The following is a 19,560-nucleotide window of genomic DNA, read 5'->3' as shown; positions in this document are numbered from 1 at the left end:
CCCACCAGTACTGCACCCCAGTGTTATACAGTGACAGACTTGTACCCACCAGCACTGTACCCCAGTGTTATACAGTGACAGACCTGTACCCACCAGTACTGTACCCCAGTGTTAGTGACAGACCTGTACCCACCAGTACTGTACCCGTGTCATACAGTGACAGACCTGTACCCACCAGTACTGTACCCCAGTGTCATACAGTGACAGACCTGTACCCACCAGTATTGTACCCCAGTGTTATACAGTGACAGACCTGTACCCACCAGTACTGTACCCCAGTGTTATACAGTGACAAACCTGTACCCACCAGTACTGTACCCCAGTGTTATACAGTGACAGACCTGTACCCACCAGTCCTGTACCCCAGTGTTATGCAGTGACAGACCTGTACCCACCAGTCCTGTACCCCAGTGTTATACAGTGACAGACCTGTACCCCAGTGCTATACAGTGACAGACTTGTACCCACCAGTACTGTACCCGTGTTATACAGTGACAGACCTGTACCCACCAGTACTGTGCCCCAGTGTTATACAGTGACAGACCTGTACCCACCAGCACTGTACCCCAGTGTTATACAGCGACAGACCTGTACCCACCAGTACTGTACCCCAGTGTTATAGAGTGACAGGCCTGTACCCACCAGTACTGTACCCGTGTTATACAGTGACAGACCTGAACCCACCAGTACTGTACCCCAGTGTTATACAGTGACAGACCTGTACCCACCAGTACTGTACCCGTGTTATACAGTGACAGACCTGTACCCACCAGCACTGTACCCCAGTGTTATACAGCGACAGACCTGTACCCACCAGCACTGTACCCCAGTGTTATACAGCGACAGACCTGTACCCACCAGTGCTGTACCCGTGTTATACAGTGACAGACCTGTACCCACCAGCGCGGTACCCCAGTGTTATACAGTGACAGACCTGTACCCACCAGTACTGTACCCGTGTTATACAGTGACAGACCTGTACCCACCCGTACTGTACCCCAGTGTTATAGTGACAGACCTGTACCCACCAGCACTGTACCCCAGTGTTATACAGCGACACACGTGTGCCCACCAGTACTGTACCCGTGTTATAGTGACAGACCTGTACCCACCAGTACAGTACCCCAGTGTTATACAGTGACAGACCTGTACCCACCAGTACTGTACCCCAGTGTTATACAGTGACAGACCTGAACCCACCAGTACTGTACCCCAGTTATACAGTGACAGACCCGTACCCACCAGTACTGTACCCCAGTGTTATACATTGACAGACCCGTACCCACCAGTACTGTACCCCAGTGTTATACAGTGACAGACCTGTACCCACCAGTACTGTACCCCAGTGCTATACAGTGACAGACCTGTACCCACCAGTACTGTACCCCAGTGTTATACAGTGACAGACCTGTATCCACCAGTACTGTACCCGTGTTATACAGTGACAGACCTGTACCACCCAGTACTGCACCCCAGTGTTATACAGTGACAGACCTGTACCCACCAGTACTGTACCCCAGTGTTATAGTAACAGACCTGTACCCACCAGTACTGTACCCGAGTTAGAGACAGACCTGTACCCACCAGTACTGTACCCGAGTTAGAGACAGACCTGTACCCACCAGTACTGTACCCCAGTGTTATACAGTGACAGACCTGTACCCACCAGTACTGTACCCCAGTGTTATACAGTGACAGACCTGTACCCACCAGTACTGTACCCCAGTGTTATACAGTGACAGACCTGTACCCACCAGTACTGTACCCCAGTGTTATACAGTGACAGACCTGTACCCACCAGTACTGTACCCCAGTGTTATACAGTGACAGACCTGTACCCACCAGTACTGTACCCCAGTGTTATACAGTGACAGACCTGTACCCACCAGTACTGTACCCGTGTTATACAGTGACAGACCTGTACCCACCAGTACTGTACCCCAGTGTTATACAGTGACAGACCTGCACCCACCAGTGCTGTACCCCAGTGTTATACAGTGACAGACCTGCACCCACCCGTACTGTACCCGTGTTATAGTGACAGACCTGTACCCACCAGCACTGTACCCCAGTGTTATACAGCGACAGACCTGTACCCACCAGCACTGTACCCCAGTGTTATACAGCGACAGACCTGTACCCACCAGTGCTGTACCCGTGTTATACAGTGACAGACCTGTACCCACCAGCGCTGTACCCCAGTGTTATACAGTGACAGACCTGTACCCACCAGTACTGTACCCGTGTTATACAGTGCCAGACCTGTACCCACCCGTACTGTACCCCAGTGTTATACAGTGACAGACCTGTACCCACCAGCACTGTACCCCAGTGTTATACAGTGACAGACCTGTACCCACCAGTACTGTACCCCAGTGTTATACAGTGACAGACCTGTACCCACCAGTACTGTACCCCAGTGTTATACAGTGACAGACCTGAACCCACCAGTACTGTACCCCAGTGTTATACAGCGACAGACTTGTGCCCACCAGTACTGTACCCGTGTTATAGTGACAGACCTGTACCCACCAGTACTGTACCCCAGTGTTATACAGTGACAGACCTGTACCCACCAGTACTGTACCCCAGTGTTATACAGTGACAGACCTGAACCCACCAGTACTGTACCCCAGTGTTATACATTGACAGACCCGTACCCACCAGTACTGTACCCGTGTTATACAGTGACAGACCTGTACCCACCAGTACTGTACCCCAGTGTTATACAGTGACAGACCTGTACCCCCCAGTACTGTACCCGTGTTATACAGTGCCAGACCTGTACCCACCCGTACTGTACCCCAGTGTTATACAGTGACAGACCTGTACCCACCAGCACTGTACCCCAGTGTTATACAGTGACAGACCTGTACCCACCAGTACTGTACCCCAGTGTTATACAGTGACAGACCTGTACCCACCAGTACTGTACCCCAGTGTTATACAGTGACAGACCTGAACCCACCAGTACTGTACCCCAGTGTTATACAGCGACAGACTTGTGCCCACCAGTACTGTACCCGTGTTATAGTGACAGACCTGTACCCACCAGTACTGTACCCCAGTGTTATACAGTGACAGACCTGTACCCACCAGTACTGTACCCCAGTGTTATACAGTGACAGACCTGAACCCACCAGTACTGTACCCCAGTGTTATACATTGACAGACCCGTACCCACCAGTACTGTACCCGTGTTATACAGTGACAGACCTGTACCCACCAGTACTGTACCCCAGTGTTGTACAGTGACAGACCTGTACCCCCCAGTACTGTACCCGTGTTATACAGTGACAGACCTGAACCCACCAGTACTGTACCCCAGTGTTATACACTGACAGACCTGTACCCACCAGTACTGTACCCCAGTGCTATAGTGACAGACCTGTACCCACCAGTACTGTACCTGTGTTATACAGTGACAGACCTGTCCCCACCAGTACTGTACCCCAGTGTTATACAGTGACAGACCTGTACCCACCAGTACTGTACCCCAGTGCTATACAGTGACAGACCTGTACCCACCAGTACTGTACCCCAGTGTTATACAGTGACAGACCTGTATCCACCAGTACTGTACCCGTGTTATACAGTGACAGACCTGTACCACCCAGTACTGTACCCCAGTGTTATACAGGGACAGACCTGTACCCCCCAGTACTGTATCCCAGTGTTATACAGTGACAGACCTGTACCCACCAGTACTGTACCCCAGTGTTATGCAATGACAGACCTGTACCCACCAGTACTGTACCCCAGTGTTATACAGTGACAGACCTGTACCCACCAGTACTGTACCCGTGTTATACAGTGACAGACCTGTACCCAGCAGTACTGTACCCCAGTGTTATACAGTGACAGACCTGTACCCACCAGTACTGTACCCCAGTGTTATAGTGACAGACCTGTACCCACCAGTACTGTACCTCAGTGTTATAGTGACAGACCTGTACCCACCAGTACTGTACCCCAGTGTTATACAGTGACAGACCTGTACCCACCAGTACTGTACCTCAGTGTTATACAGTGACAGACCTGTACCCACCAGTACTGTACCCGTGTTATACAGTGACAGACCTGTACCCCCCAGTACTGTACCCCAGTGTTATAGTGACAGACCTGTACCCACCAGTACTGTACCCCAGTGTTATACAGTGACAGACCTGTACCCCCCAGTACTGTACCCCAGTGTTATACAGTGACAGACCTGTAGCCCCAGTACTGTACCCCAGTGTTATACAGTGACAGACCTGCACCCATGATATACCTATCAATTCGTCCAATAAAAGGCGACGAGTTAGGAACGTAACTAAAGGTTTTTATTGACTAAGTAACAGAGCCCACCCTCGTGGGTGATCGGGTCCAACAAGGAGGAATACCAGCCAGTCGACTACCTTTATACCTGGGCAGGTAGGTGGAGCCATGGGCGGAGTCGGAGGTGGTCAGCCCAGGTATAACAGCGCGACAAGAGGCGACCTCGTATCGTGATACAACAGTGATAACAATACAACAGTGATAACTATAGTGTAACGATAAAAGTGGTTTACCACATTCACCCCTTGTTTAGATTTGAGTCCGGCGGGGTGAAGTGTACTACCAGTTCTGGTATGTCAGTCTGTCCGGAGGCCTCGTAAGCCTCTCCGATCGTCGCAGCGGCGGTGCTGCATTATCCGGTGTTAGTGCTGGTGTCTGCGTGGTCGGCGAAGGCTCGTGGGGTTCCGGCATGCCGTCTACCTGGGCTGGAATTGGGGGGGTGGTGGGGGGGGGGTAAAGGTGGTGTCTCCGGAGTGCCCGAGGGTGCGAGGTCTCGTAAGGAGACTGTGTCCTCCCGCCCGTCTGGGTAAGCCACGTAGGCGTACTGGGGGTTGGCGTGCAGGAGGTTCACCCTCTCGACCAGGGGGTCTGTTTTATGGGCCCTCACGTGCTTTCGCAGCAAGACGGGCCCCGGAGAGGTCAGCCAGGTTGGTAGAGTGGTTCCCGTAGTCGACTTCCTGGGGAAAACAAACATTCGTTCATGGGGGGTGGCGTTAACGGCAGTGCAAAGTAGTGACCGGATGGAGTGCAGCGCTGTCGGGAGGACTTCCTGCCAGCGGGAGGTTGGGAGGCCCTTAGACTTTAAGGCTAAGAGGACGGCCTTCCATACCGTCGCGTTCTCTCTTTCCACCTGGCCGTTCCCTCGGGGGTTGTAGCTGGTGGTCCTACTTGCTGCAATACCTCTCGCTAGTAGGAACTGACGGAGTTCCTCGCTCATGAAAGAGGAGCCCCGGTCACTATGTATATAGTTTGGGAACCCGAACAAGGCGAAGAGGTCGTTCAGGCATTTAATGACCGTGGTACTGGTCATGTCTGGGCAGGGGAAGGCAAAGGGGAAACGGGAGTACTCATCAACAATGTTGAGGAAGTACACATTACGGTCAGGGGACGGGAGGGGCCCCTTAAAGTCGATGCTCAGGCGCTCGAAGGGGCGGGTGGCCTTGATCAGGCTTGCTCTGTCCGGCCTAAAGAAGTGCGGTTTGCACTCGGCGCAGGTCTGGCAGTTCCTGGTTATGGTCCTGACCTCCTCGATGGAGTAGGGCAGGTTGCGGGCCTTAATGAAGTGGTAAAGTCTGGTGACCCCGGGGTGGCAGAGGTCGTTGTGGAGGGTCTGAAGTCTATCACTTTGCGCGCTGGCGCATGTAATTCGTGACAGAGCATCGGGGGGTTCGTTCAGCTTACCTGGCCGGTACAAGATATCATAATCGTAGGTGGAGAGCTCGATTCTCCACCTCAAGATCTTGTCATTCTTGATTTTGCCCCTCAGCTTGTTATTAAACATAAAAGCGACCGAACGTTGGTCGGTAAGGAGGGTAAATCGTTTGCCTGCCAGGTAGTGCCTCCAGCGTCGTACCGCCTCCACAATCGCCTGGGCCTCCTTCTCGACCGACGAGTGTCGGATCTCAGGGCCCTGTAGGGTCCTTGAGAAGAAGGCCACCGGTCTCCCCTCCTGGTTAAGGGTGGCGGCTAGGGCGAAGTCGGATGCATCGCTCTCGACTTGGAAGGGGATGGACTCATCCACTGCGTGCATAGTGGCCTTGGCAATGTCTCCCTTAATGAGGGAGAAGGCTGCGCACGCTTCCTCCGTAAGGGGGAAGGATGTGGACTTCATGAGGGGTCTGGCTTTGTCCGCATAATTGGGCACCCATTGGGCATAGTAGGCGAAGAGCCCCAGGGTTCTCTTAAGTGCCTTAGGGCAGTGGGGGAGGGGTAGCTCCATGAGGGGGCGCATTCTTTCGGGGTCGGGGCCGATGAGTCCGTTCTCTACTACACAGCCAAGGATGGCAAGGCGCGAGGTGTTAAACACACATTTCTCCTTATTGTAGGTGAGGTTCAGCCGTTGGGCTGTACGGAGGAATTTCTCCAGATTCACGTCGTGGTCCTGCCGGTCGCGGCCGCAGATGGTGACGTTATCTAGGTAGGGGAATGTGGCCTGCAGTCCGTTCTGGTCAACCATCCGGTCCATCTCCCTTTGGAAGACCGAGACCCCGTTGGTGACACCGAAGGGGACCCTAAGGAAGTGGTATAGGCGCCCATTCGCCTCGAAGGCGGTGTACTGGCGGTCCTCGGGGTGGATAGGGAGTTGGTGGTAGGCCGACTTAAGGTCGATGGTCGAGAATACGCGGTATTGTGCAATCTGATTGACCATGTCAGATATGCGGGGAAGGGGGTATGCGTCCAGCTGGGTGTATCTGTTTATGGTCTGGCTGTAGTCGATGACCAGGCGATTTTTATCGCCGGTCTTAACGACCACGACCTGGGCACGCCAGGGGCTGTTGCTCCCCTCGATGATGCCCTCCTTCAGGAGACGCTGCACCTCAGAGCTAATGAAAGCTCTGTCCCCAGCGCTGTACCGCCTGCTCTTGGTAGCGACGGGTTTGCAGTCGGGGGTGAGGTTAGCGAACAGGGAAGGTGGCGGCACCTTGAGGGTGGATAGGCTGCAGGTGTTACGCGGTGGGCGGTTTAACCTTCGCTGGTTGTCGACTGTGAGTGGGGGGAGGGGTCCACCGTATGCTAGGGTTACACTTTGGAGGTGGGATTGGAAGTCCAGCCCTAGTAGGACGGCAGCGCAGAGCTGGGGGAGGACGAGGAGTTTAAAGTTTTTATACTCTGTACCCTTAACCGACAAGGTCACAGCACAGTAGCCGCTAATGTCCGTGGCGTGGGACCTCGATGCCATCGAGATTCGGTTGCGCGTTGGCAGGACAGGGAGGGAGTAGTGGCTCACCGTGTCTGGGTGGATGAAGCTCTCCGTGCTTCCGCTGTCGAACAGGCAGGTCGTGGCGTGGCCGTTTACTTTGATGTCCATCATCGACTTGGACAGGTGGTGTGGGCGGGCTTGATCCAGAGTGACGGAGGCTAGCGTGTAGGTAAGCGAGTCGTTGTCGTCTGCGGGCGAGGCGGTCGTCGGGTCCGGGGGCCCGGTGGCAGTCGGGCGTGGTGGGTAAAATGGCGTCTCCCACGAGGTAGGACAAAATGGCGGAGAAGATGGCTGCCCCCATAACTCACATGAGGCACTATTGGGGTCGGTTGCCTTGATCAAAGATGGCCACCCCCATGACTCACGTGTGGGGATACTGGCCTCAGTTGCCGTGAAAGAAGATGGCCGCCCCCACAGTTCGCATGAGGCACTGCTGGCCTCTGAAGATCCGCTCCTGCAGGCCTTAGAGAAGTGGCCTTTCTTCCTGCAGGTTGTGCAGGTAGAGTTCCTGGCTGGGCAGCGCGACCTCGGGTGCTTCTCCTGGCCGCAAAAGAAGCAGCCGGCGGCCCGATCGCGGGTGCCCGATGTCGGAGCCGGTACCGGGGGTGGCGGGCCCGGTCGGGTCTGGGACGCCGACGCTGAGGTAGGTCCCGGGGGCGGCGCTGCGAAGGGTATTGCGGTAGGGGTCGGGCCCGAGTCCCAGGGTCGCGAGCAGTACCTGGAAAACGCCTCCTGGTCCTGATGGGCCACCTCCAGGGAGAGAGCGAGGGCTTCAGCTTTGTCCAGGTCGAGGTCTTTAGCTTCAAGCAGTCTTTGCCGTGAGTAGTTGGACCGTAGGCCTTTCACAAAGGCATCGCGGATATTATCTTCCGTATTTTCAACAGCCGTCACCGCTTTAAAGTCACAGTTCCTGCCGAGCGCTCTTAGCGCCCGTAAAAATTCAGCTACAGACTCTCCTGGCTGTTGCGGGCGGGATCTTAGGAGGTGCCTGGTGTACATGTAATTTACCGGGCTGCGGTACTGCTGTTTCAGTAGGTTGATAGCGGCCTCGTACGTAGTCGTGTCCTGGATGAGTGCGTATACTCTCGGGCTCGCTTGGGCGTTCAGAAGTCTTAGTTTGGATCTCTGCGGGGCGCCGGATTCTTCCAGGTAGGATTCGAAGCAGTCCAGCCAGTGTTTGAAGTTGAGGGCTGCGTTTGCTGCCTGTGGGTTTAGATCCAGGTACGGTGGTTTGAGGGCTTGCAGCCAAGCCGGCTGGTGTGGCTGTGCTTCTGGGAGGGCTTCTGGCTGGCCAGTAGTAGACATCTTTAAAATTTAGTCAATAAAATTGATATACCTATCAATTCGTCCAATAAAAGGCGACGAGTTAGGAACGTAACTAAAGGTTTTTATTGACGAAATAACAGAGCCCACCCTCGTGGGTGATCGGGTCCAACAAGGAGGAATACCAGCCAGTCGACTACCTTTATACCTGGGCAGGTAGGTGGAGCCATGGGCGGAGTCGGAGGTGGTCAGCCCAGGTATAACAGCGCGACAAGAGGCGACCTCGTATCGTGATACAACAGTGATAACGGTGATAACAATACAACAGTGATAACTATAGTGTAACGATAAAAGTGGTTTACCACAACCCACCAGTGCTGTACCCCAGTGTTATACAGTGACAGGCCTGTACCCACCAGTACTGTACCCCACTGTTATACAGTGACAGACCTGTACCCACCGGTACTGTACCCCAGTGTTATACACTGACAGACCTGTACCCACCAGTCCTGTACCCCAGTGTTATACAGTGACAGACCTGTACCCACCAGTATTGTACCCCAGTGTTATACAGTGACAGACCTGTACCCACCAGTACTGTACCCAAATGTTATACAGTGACAGACCTGTACCCACCAGTACTGTACCCGTGTTATACAGTGACAGACCTGTACCCACCAGTACTGTACCCCAGTGTTATACAGTGACAGACCTGCACCCACCAGTGCTATACCCGTGTTATAGTGACAGACCTGAACCCACCAGTACTGTACCCCAGTGTTATACAGTGACAGACCTGTACCCACCAGTACTGTACCCCAGTGTTATACAGTGACAGACCTGTACCCACCAGTACTGTACCCCAGTGTTATACAATGACAGACCTGTACCCACCGGTACTGTACCCCAGTGTTATAGTGACAGACGTGTACCCACTAGTACTGTACCCGTGTTATAGTGACAGACCTGTACCCACCAGCACTGTACCCGAGTTAGAGACAGACCGGTACCCACCAGTACTGTACCCGAGTTAGAGACAGACCTGTACCCACCAGTACTGTACCCCAGTGTTATACAGTGACAGACCTGTACCCAACAGTACTGTACCCCAGTGTTATACAGTGACAGACCTGTACCCACCAGTACTGTACCCCAGTGTTATACAGTGACAGACCTGTACCCACCAGTATTGTACCCCAGTGTTATACAGTGACAGACCTGTACCCACCAGTACTGTACCCGTGTTATACAGTGACCGACCTGTACCCACCAGTACTGTACCCCAGTGTTATACAATGACAGACCTGTACCCACCAGTACTATACCCCAGTGTTATACAGTGACAGACCTGTACCCACCAGTACTGTACCCGTGTTATACAGTGACAGACCTGTACCCATCAGTACTGTACCCCAGTGTTATACAGGGACAGACCTGTACCCACCAGTACTGTACCCCAGTGTTATACAGTGACAGACCTGTACCCACCAGTACTGTACCCCAGTGTTATACAGTGATAGACCTGTACCCACCAGTACTGTACCCCAGTGTTATACAGTGACAGACCTGTACCCACCAGTACTGTACCCCAGTGTTATACAGCGACAGACCTGTACCCACCAGTACTGTACCCTAGTGTTATACAGTGACAGACCTGTACCCACCAGTACTGTACCCCAGTGTTATACAGCGACAGACCTGTACCCACCAGTACTGTACCCTAGTGTTGTACAGCGACAGACCTGTACCCACCAGTACTGTACCCCAGTGTTAGTGACAGACCTGTACCCACCAGTACTGTACCCCAGTGTTATACATTGACAGACCTGTACCCACCAGTACTGTACCCCAGTTTTAGTGACAGACCTGTACCCACCAGTACTGTACCCCAGTGTTATACATTGACAGACCTGTACCCACCAGTGCTGTACCCCAGTGTTAGTGACAGACCTGTACCCACCAGTATTGTACCCGTGTTATACAGTGACAGACCTGTACCCACCCGTACTGTACCCCAGTGTTAGTGACAGACCTGTACCCAAAAGTACTGTACCCGTGTGAGACAGTGCCAGACCTGTACCCACCCGTACTGTACCCCAGTGTTATACAGTGACAGACCTGTACCCACCAGCACTGTACCCCAGTGTTATACAGTGACAGACCTGTACCCACCAGTACTGTACCCCAGTGTTATACAGTGACAGACCTGTACCCACCAGTATTGTACCCCAGTGTTATACAGTGACAGACCTGTACCCACCAGTACTGTACCCAAATGTTATACAGTGACAGACCTGTACCCACCAGTACTGTACCCCAGTGTTATACAATGACAGACCTGTACCCACCGGTACTGTACCCCAGTGTTATAGTGACAGACGTGTACCCACTAGTACTGTACCCGTGTTATAGTGACAGACCTGTACCCACCAGCACTGTACCCGAGTTAGAGACAGACCGGTACCCACCAGTACTGTACCCCAGTGTTATACAGTGACAGACCTGTACCCACCGGTACTGTACCCCAGTGTTATACACTGACAGACCTGTACCCACCAGTCCTGTACCCCAGTGTTATACAGTGACAGACCTGTACCCACCAGTATTGTACCCCAGTGTTATACAGTGACAGACCTGTACCCACCAGTACTGTACCCAAATGTTATACAGTGACAGACCTGTACCCACCAGTACTGTACCCGTGTTATACAGTGACAGACCTGTACCCACCAGTACTGTACCCCAGTGTTATACAGTGACAGACCTGCACCCACCAGTGCTATACCCGTGTTATAGTGACAGACCTGAACCCACCAGTACTGTACCCCAGTGTTATACAGTGACAGACCTGTACCCACCAGTACTGTACCCCAGTGTTATACAGTGACAGACCTGTACCCACCAGTACTGTACCCCAGTGTTATACAATGACAGACCTGTACCCACCGGTACTGTACCCCAGTGTTATAGTGACAGACGTGTACCCACTAGTACTGTACCCGTGTTATAGTGACAGACCTGTACCCACCAGCACTGTACCCGAGTTAGAGACAGACCGGTACCCACCAGTACTGTACCCGAGTTAGAGACAGACCTGTACCCACCAGTACTGTACCCCAGTGTTATACAGTGACAGACCTGTACCCAACAGTACTGTACCCCAGTGTTATACAGTGACAGACCTGTACCCACCAGTACTGTACCCCAGTGTTATACAGTGACAGACCTGTACCCACCAGTATTGTACCCCAGTGTTATACAGTGACAGACCTGTACCCACCAGTACTGTACCCGTGTTATACAGTGACCGACCTGTACCCACCAGTACTGTACCCCAGTGTTATACAATGACAGACCTGTACCCACCAGTACTATACCCCAGTGTTATACAGTGACAGACCTGTACCCACCAGTACTGTACCCGTGTTATACAGTGACAGACCTGTACCCATCAGTACTGTACCCCAGTGTTATACAGGGACAGACCTGTACCCACCAGTACTGTACCCCAGTGTTATACAGTGACAGACCTGTACCCACCAGTACTGTACCCCAGTGTTATACAGTGATAGACCTGTACCCACCAGTACTGTACCCCAGTGTTATACAGTGACAGACCTGTACCCACCAGTACTGTACCCCAGTGTTATACAGCGACAGACCTGTACCCACCAGTACTGTACCCTAGTGTTATACAGTGACAGACCTGTACCCACCAGTACTGTACCCCAGTGTTATACAGCGACAGACCTGTACCCACCAGTACTGTACCCTAGTGTTGTACAGCGACAGACCTGTACCCACCAGTACTGTACCCCAGTGTTAGTGACAGACCTGTACCCACCAGTACTGTACCCCAGTGTTATACATTGACAGACCTGTACCCACCAGTACTGTACCCCAGTTTTAGTGACAGACCTGTACCCACCAGTACTGTACCCCAGTGTTATACATTGACAGACCTGTACCCACCAGTGCTGTACCCCAGTGTTAGTGACAGACCTGTACCCACCAGTATTGTACCCGTGTTATACAGTGACAGACCTGTACCCACCCGTACTGTACCCCAGTGTTAGTGACAGACCTGTACCCAAAAGTACTGTACCCGTGTGAGACAGTGCCAGACCTGTACCCACCCGTACTGTACCCCAGTGTTATACAGTGACAGACCTGTACCCACCAGCACTGTACCCCAGTGTTATACAGTGACAGACCTGTACCCACCAGTACTGTACCCCAGTGTTATACAGTGACAGACCTGTACCCACCAGTACTGTACCCCAGTGTTATACAGTGACAGACCTGAACCCACCAGCACTGTACCCCAGTGTTATACAGCGACAGACTTGTGCCCACCAGTACTGTACCCGTGTTATAGTGACAGACCTGTACCCACCAGTCCTGTACCCCAGTGTTATACAGTGACAGACCTGTACCCACCAGTACTGTACCCCAGTGTTATACAGTGACAGACCTGAACCCACCAGTACTGTACCCGTGTTATACAGTGACAGACCCGTACCCACCAGTACTGTACCCCAGTGTTATACATTGACAGACCCGTACCCACCAGTACTGTACCCCAGTGTTATACAGTGACAGACCTGTACCCACCAGTACTGTACCCGTGTTATACAGTGACAGACCTGTACCCACCAGTACTGTACCCCAGTGTTATACAGTGACAGACCTGTACCCCCCAGTACTGTACCCCAGTGTTATACAGTGACAGACCTGTACCCACCAGTACTGTACCTGAGAGTTATACAGTGACAGACCTGTACCCACCAGTACTGTACCCCAGTGTTATAGTGACAGACCTGTACCCACCAGTTATGTACCCGTGTTATACAGTGACAGACCTGAACCCACCAGTACTGTACCCCAGTGTTATACACTGACAGACCTGTACCCACCAGTACTGTACCCCAGTGCGAAACAGTGACAGACCTGTACCCACCAGTACTGTACCTGTGTTATACAGTGACAGACCTGTCCCCACCAGTAATGTACCCCAGTGTTATACAGTGACAGACCTGTACCCACCAGTACTGTACCCCAGTGCTATACAGTGACAGACCTGTACCCACCAGTACTGTACCCCAGTGTTATACAGTGACAGACCTGTATCCACCAGTACTGTACCCTTGTTATACAGTGACAGACCTGTACCACCCAGTACTGTACCCCAGTGTTATGCAATGACAGACCTGTACCCACCAGTACTGTACCCCAGTGTTATACAGTGACAGACCTGTACCCACCAGTACTGTACCCGTGTTATACAGTGACAGACCTGTACCCACCAGTACTGTACCCCAGTGTTATACAGTGACAGACCTGTACCCACCAGTACTGTACCCCAGTGTTATACAGTGACAGACCTGTACCCACCAGTACTGTACCTCAGTGTTATACAGTGACAGACCTGTACCCACCAGTACTGTACCCCAGTGTTATACAGTGACAGACCTGTACCCACCAGTACTGTACCTCAGTGTTATACAGTGACAGACCTGTACCCCCCAGTACTGTACCCGTGTTATACAGTGACAGACCTGTACCCACCAGTACTGTACCCCAGTGTTATACAGTGACAGACCTGTACCCCCCAGTACTGTACCCCAGTGTTATACAGTGACAGACCTGTAGCCCCAGTACTGTACCCCAGTGTTATACAGTGACAGACCTGCACCCACCAGTGCTGTACCCCAGTGTTATACAGTGACAGACCTGCACCCACCAGTGCTATACCCGTGTTATAGTGACAGACCTGAACCCACCAGTACTGTACCGCAGTGTTATACAGTGACAGACCTGTACCCACCAGTACTGTACCCAAGTGTTATACAGTGACAGACCTGTACCCACCAGTACTGCACCCGTGTTATACAGTGACAGACCTGTACCCACCAGTACTGTACCCGTGTTATACAGTGACAGACCTGCACCCACCAGTGCTGTACCCGTGTTATAGTGACAGACCTGAACCCACCAGTACTGTACCCCAGTGTTATACAGTGACAGACCTGTACCCACCAGTACTGTACCCCAGTGTTATACAGTGACAGACCTGTACCCACCAGTACTGTACCCCAGTGTTATACAATGACAGACCTGTACCCACCGGTACTGTACCCCAGTGTTATAGTGACAGACGTGTACCCACTAGTAATGTACCCGTGTTATAGTGACAGACCTGTACCCACCAGCACTGTACCCGAGTTAGAGTCAGACCTGTACCCACCAGTACTGTACCCGAGTTAGAGACAGACCTGTACCCACCAGTACTGTACCCCAGTGTTATACAGTGACAGACCTGTACCCACCAGTACTGTACCCCAGTGTTATACAGTGACCGACCTGTACCCACCAGTACTGTACCCCAGTGTTATACAATGACAGACCTGTACCCACCAGTACGATACCCCAGTGTTATACAGTGACAGACCTGTACCCACCAGTACTGTACCCGTGTTATACAGTGACAGACCTGTACCCATCAGTACTGTACCCCAGTGTTATACAGGGACAGACCTGTACCCACCAGTACTGTACCCCAGTGTTATACAGTGACAGACCTGTACCCACCAGTACTGTACCCCAGTGTTATACAGTGATAGACCTGTTCCCACCAGTACTGTACCCCAGTGTTATACAGTGACAGACCTGTACCCACCAGTACTGTACCCCAGTGTTATACAGGGACAGACCTGTACCCACCAGTACTGTACCCCAGTGTTATACAGTGACAGACCTGTACCCACCAGTACTGTACCCCAGTGTTATACAGCGACAGACCTGTACCCACCAGTACTGTACCCTAGTGTTATACAGTGACAGACCTGTACCCACCAGTACTGTACCCCAGTGTTATACAGCGACAGACCTGTACCCACCAGTACTGTACCCTAGTGTTATACAGCGACAGACCTGTACCCACCAGTACTGTACCCCAGTGTTAGTGACAGACCTGTACCCACCAGTACTGTACCCGTGTTATACATTGACAGACCTGTACCCACCAGTACTGTACCCCAGTGTTAGTGACAGACCTGTACCCACCAGTACTGTACCCCAGTGTTATACATTGACAGACCTGTACCCACCAGTGCTGTACCCCAGTGTTAGTGACAGACCTGTACCCACCAGTACTGTACCCGTGTTATACAGTGACAGACCTGTACCCACCAGTACTGTACCCCAGTGTTATACAGTGACAGACCTGTACCCACCAGTACTGTACCCCAGTGTTATACAGTGACATACCTGTACCCACCAGTACTGTACCCGTGTTATACAGTGACAGACCTGTACCCACCAGTACTGTACCCCAGTGTTATAGTGACAGACCTGTACCCACCAGTACTGTACCCCAGTGTTATAGTGACAGACCTGTACCCACCAGTACTGTACCCCAGTGTTAGTGACAGACCTGTACCCACCAGTACTGTACCCGTGTTATACAGTGCCAGACCTGTACCCACCAGTACTGTACCCCAGTGTTATACAGTGACAGACCTGTACCCACCAGTACTGTACCCGTGTTATACAGTGACAGACCTGAACCCACCAGTACTGTACCCGTGTTATACATCGACAGACTTGTGCCCACCAGTACTGTACCCGTGTTATAGTGACAGACCTGTACCCACCAGTACTGTACCCCAGTGTTATACAGTGACAGACCTGAACCCACCAGTACTGTACCCCAGTGTTATACAGTGACAGACCTGAACCCACCAGTACTGTACCCCAGTGTTATACAGTGACAGACCCGTACCCACCAGTACTGTACCCCAGTGTTATACATTGACAGACCCGTACCCACCAGTACTGTACCCCAGTGTTATACAGTGACAGACCTGTACCCACCAGTACTGTACCCGTGTTATACAGTGACAGACCTGTACCCACCAGTACTGTACCCCAGTGTTATACAGTGACAGACCTGTACCCACCAGTTATGTACCCGTGTTATACAGTGACAGACCTGAACCCACCAGTACTGTACCCCAGTGTTATACACTGACAGACCTGTACCCACCAGTACTGTACCCCAGTGCTATACAGGGACAGACCTGTACCCCCCAGTACTGTATCCCAGTTTTATACAGTGACAGACCTGTACCCACCAGTACTGTACCCCAGTGTTATGCAATGACAGATTTGTACCCACCAGTACTGTACCCCAGTGTTATACAGTGACAGACCTGTACCCACCAGTACTGTACCCGTGTTATACAGTGACAGACCTGTACCCACCAGTACTGTACCCCAGTGTTATACAGTGACAGACCTGTACCCACCAGTACTGTACCCGTGTTATACAGTGACAGACCTGTACCCACCAGTACTGTACCCGTGTTATACAGTGACAGACCTGTACCCACCAGTACTGTACCCCAGTGTTATACAGTGACAGACCTGTACCCCCCAGTACTGTACCCCAGTGTTATACAGTGACAGACCTGTAGCCCCAGTACTGTACCCCAGTGTTATACAGTGACAGACCTGCACCCACCAGTGCTGTACCCCAGTGTTATACAGTGACAGACCTGCACCCACCAGTGCTATACCCGTGTTATAGTGACAGACCTGTACCCACCAGTACTGTACCCCAGTGTTATACAGTGACAGGCCTGTACCCACCAGTACTGTACCCCAGTGTTATACAGTGACAGACCTGTACCCACCAGTACTGTACCCCAGTGTTATACAATGACAGACCTGTACCCACCGGTACTGTACCCCAGTGTTATAGTGACAGACCTGTACCCACTAGTACTGTACCCTTGTTATAGTGACAGACCTGTACCCACCAGTACTGTACCCGAGTTGGAGACAGACCTGTACCCACCAGTACTGTACCCGAGTTAGAGACAGACCTGTACCCACCAGTAGTGTACCCCAGTGTTATACAGTGTCAGACCTGTACCCACCAGTACTGTACCCCAGTGTTATACAGTGACAGACCTGTACCCACCAGTACTGTACCCCAGTGTTATACAGTGACAGACCTGTACCCACCAGTACTCTACCCCACTGTTATACAGTGACAGACCTGTACCCACCAGTATTGTACCCCAGTGTTATACAGTGACAGACCTGTACCCACCAGTACTGTACCCCAGTGTTATACACTGACAGACCTGTACCCACCAGTCCTGTACCCCAGTGTTATACGGTGACAGACCTGTACCCACCAGTATTGTACCCCAGTGTTATACAGTGACAGACCTGTACCCACCAGTACTGTACCCAAGTGTTATACAGTGACAGACCTGTACCCACCAGTACTGTACCCGTGTTATACAGTGACAGACCTGTACCCACCAGTACTGTACCCCAGTGTTATAGTGACAGACCTGCACCCACCAGTGCTATACCCGTGTTATAGTGACAGACCTGAACCCACCAGTACTGTACCCCAGTGTTATACAGTGACAGACCTGTACCCACCAGTACTGTACCCCAGTGTTATACAATGACAGACCTGTACCCACCGGTACTGTACCCCAGTGTTATAGTGACAGACGTGTACCCACTAGTACTGTACCCGTGTTATAGTGACAGACCTGTACCCACCAGCACTGTACCCGAGTTAGAGACAGACCTGTACCCACCAGTACTGTACCCCAGTGTTATACAGTGACAGACCTGTACCCACCAGTACTGTACCCCAGTGTTATACAGTGACAGACCTGTACCCACCAGTATTGTACCCGTGTTATACAGTGACAGACCTGTACCCACCAGTACTGTACCCCAGTGTTATACAGTGACCGACCTGTACCCACCAGTACTGTACCCCAGTGTTATCCAATGACAGACCTGTACCCACCAGTACTATACCCCAATGTTATAGTGACAGACCTGTACCCACCAGTACTGTACCCGTGTTATACAGTGACAGACCTGTACCCATCAGTACTGTACCCCAGTGTTATACAGGGACAGACCTGTCCCCACCAGTACTGTACCCCAGTGTTTTTCAGTGACAGACCTGTACCCACCAGTACTGTACCCCAGTGTTATACAGCGACAGACCTGTACCCACCAGTACTGTACCCCAGTTAGTGACAGACCTGTACCCACCAGTACTGTACCCCAGTGTTATACATTGACAGACCTGTACCCACCAGTACTGTACCCGTGTTATACATTGACAGACCTGTACCCACCAGTACTGTACCCACCAGTACTGTACCCGTGTTATACAGTGACAGACCTGTACCCACCAGTACTGTACCCCAGAGTTATAGTGACAGACCTGTACCCACCAGTACTGTACCCGTGTTATACAGTGACAGACCTGTACCCACCAGTACTGTACCCCAGTGTTATAGTGACAGACCTGTACCCACCAGTACTGTACCCCAGTGTTAGTGACAGACCTGTACCCACCAGTACTGTACCCCAGTGTTATACAGTGACAGACCTGTACCCACCAGTACTGTACCCCAGTGTTATAGTGACAGACCTGTACCCACCAGTACTGTACCCCAGTGTTATACAGTGACAGACCTGTACCCACCAGTACTGTACCCCAGTGTTATACACTGACAGACCTGTACCCACCAGTACTGTACCCCAGTGTTAGTGACAGACCTGTACCCACCAGTACTGTACCCCAGAGTTATACAGTGACAGACCTATACCCACCAGTACTGTACCCCAGTGTTAGACTAACCTGTATTTTTAATCCGGAGTTGTTTAATTTTCCGGCCTGATCCGGCCCTCTCCCTCCTACGGCGTCGCCGTGGAAACCGCACATGCGCAGCGCCTTTTTGCGTTGCGCCCTTCGTCACTTCCGGTTTGTCTGTGAACCGTCATTGACCTCCCGCCAGTTCACTTCCGGTTAATTTTTTCCTTTGTTCCCCAAACCAATCCCACTGACCCCAAACCCAAACTAATCCCACTGCCCCCAAACCCAAACTAATCCCACTGCCCCCAAACCCAAACTAATCCCACTGACCCCAAACCCAAACTAATCCCACTGCCCCCAAACTAATCCCACTGACTCCTAACTAATCCCACTGACCCCAAACCCAAACTAA

General features: G+C 52.1%; 1 protein-coding gene across 1 annotated transcript in view; it reads right to left on the bottom strand.

The window, feature by feature from the left end:
- kxd1 (KxDL motif containing 1) overlaps window positions 1–19,303 on the bottom strand; it is a 46,325-nt gene extending 27,022 nt beyond the window's left edge. The window contains exon 1 of the mRNA XM_086004315.1: window positions 19,194–19,303. The gene's annotated coding sequence lies outside the window, so the exon portion shown is untranslated. The remainder of the gene's footprint in view (window positions 1–19,193) is intronic.
- Window positions 19,304–19,560: the final 257 nt, after the last annotated feature.

The sequence above is a fragment of the Somniosus microcephalus genome, chromosome 13, assembly GCF_052327205.1.
Source record: "Somniosus microcephalus isolate GS21.2 chromosome 13, FLI_Smic_1.0, whole genome shotgun sequence".
NCBI lineage: Eukaryota > Metazoa > Chordata > Chondrichthyes > Squaliformes > Somniosidae > Somniosus > Somniosus microcephalus.
The sequence above is the reverse complement of the archived record's forward strand: the minus strand, read 5'-3'. Positions and strand labels throughout refer to the sequence as shown.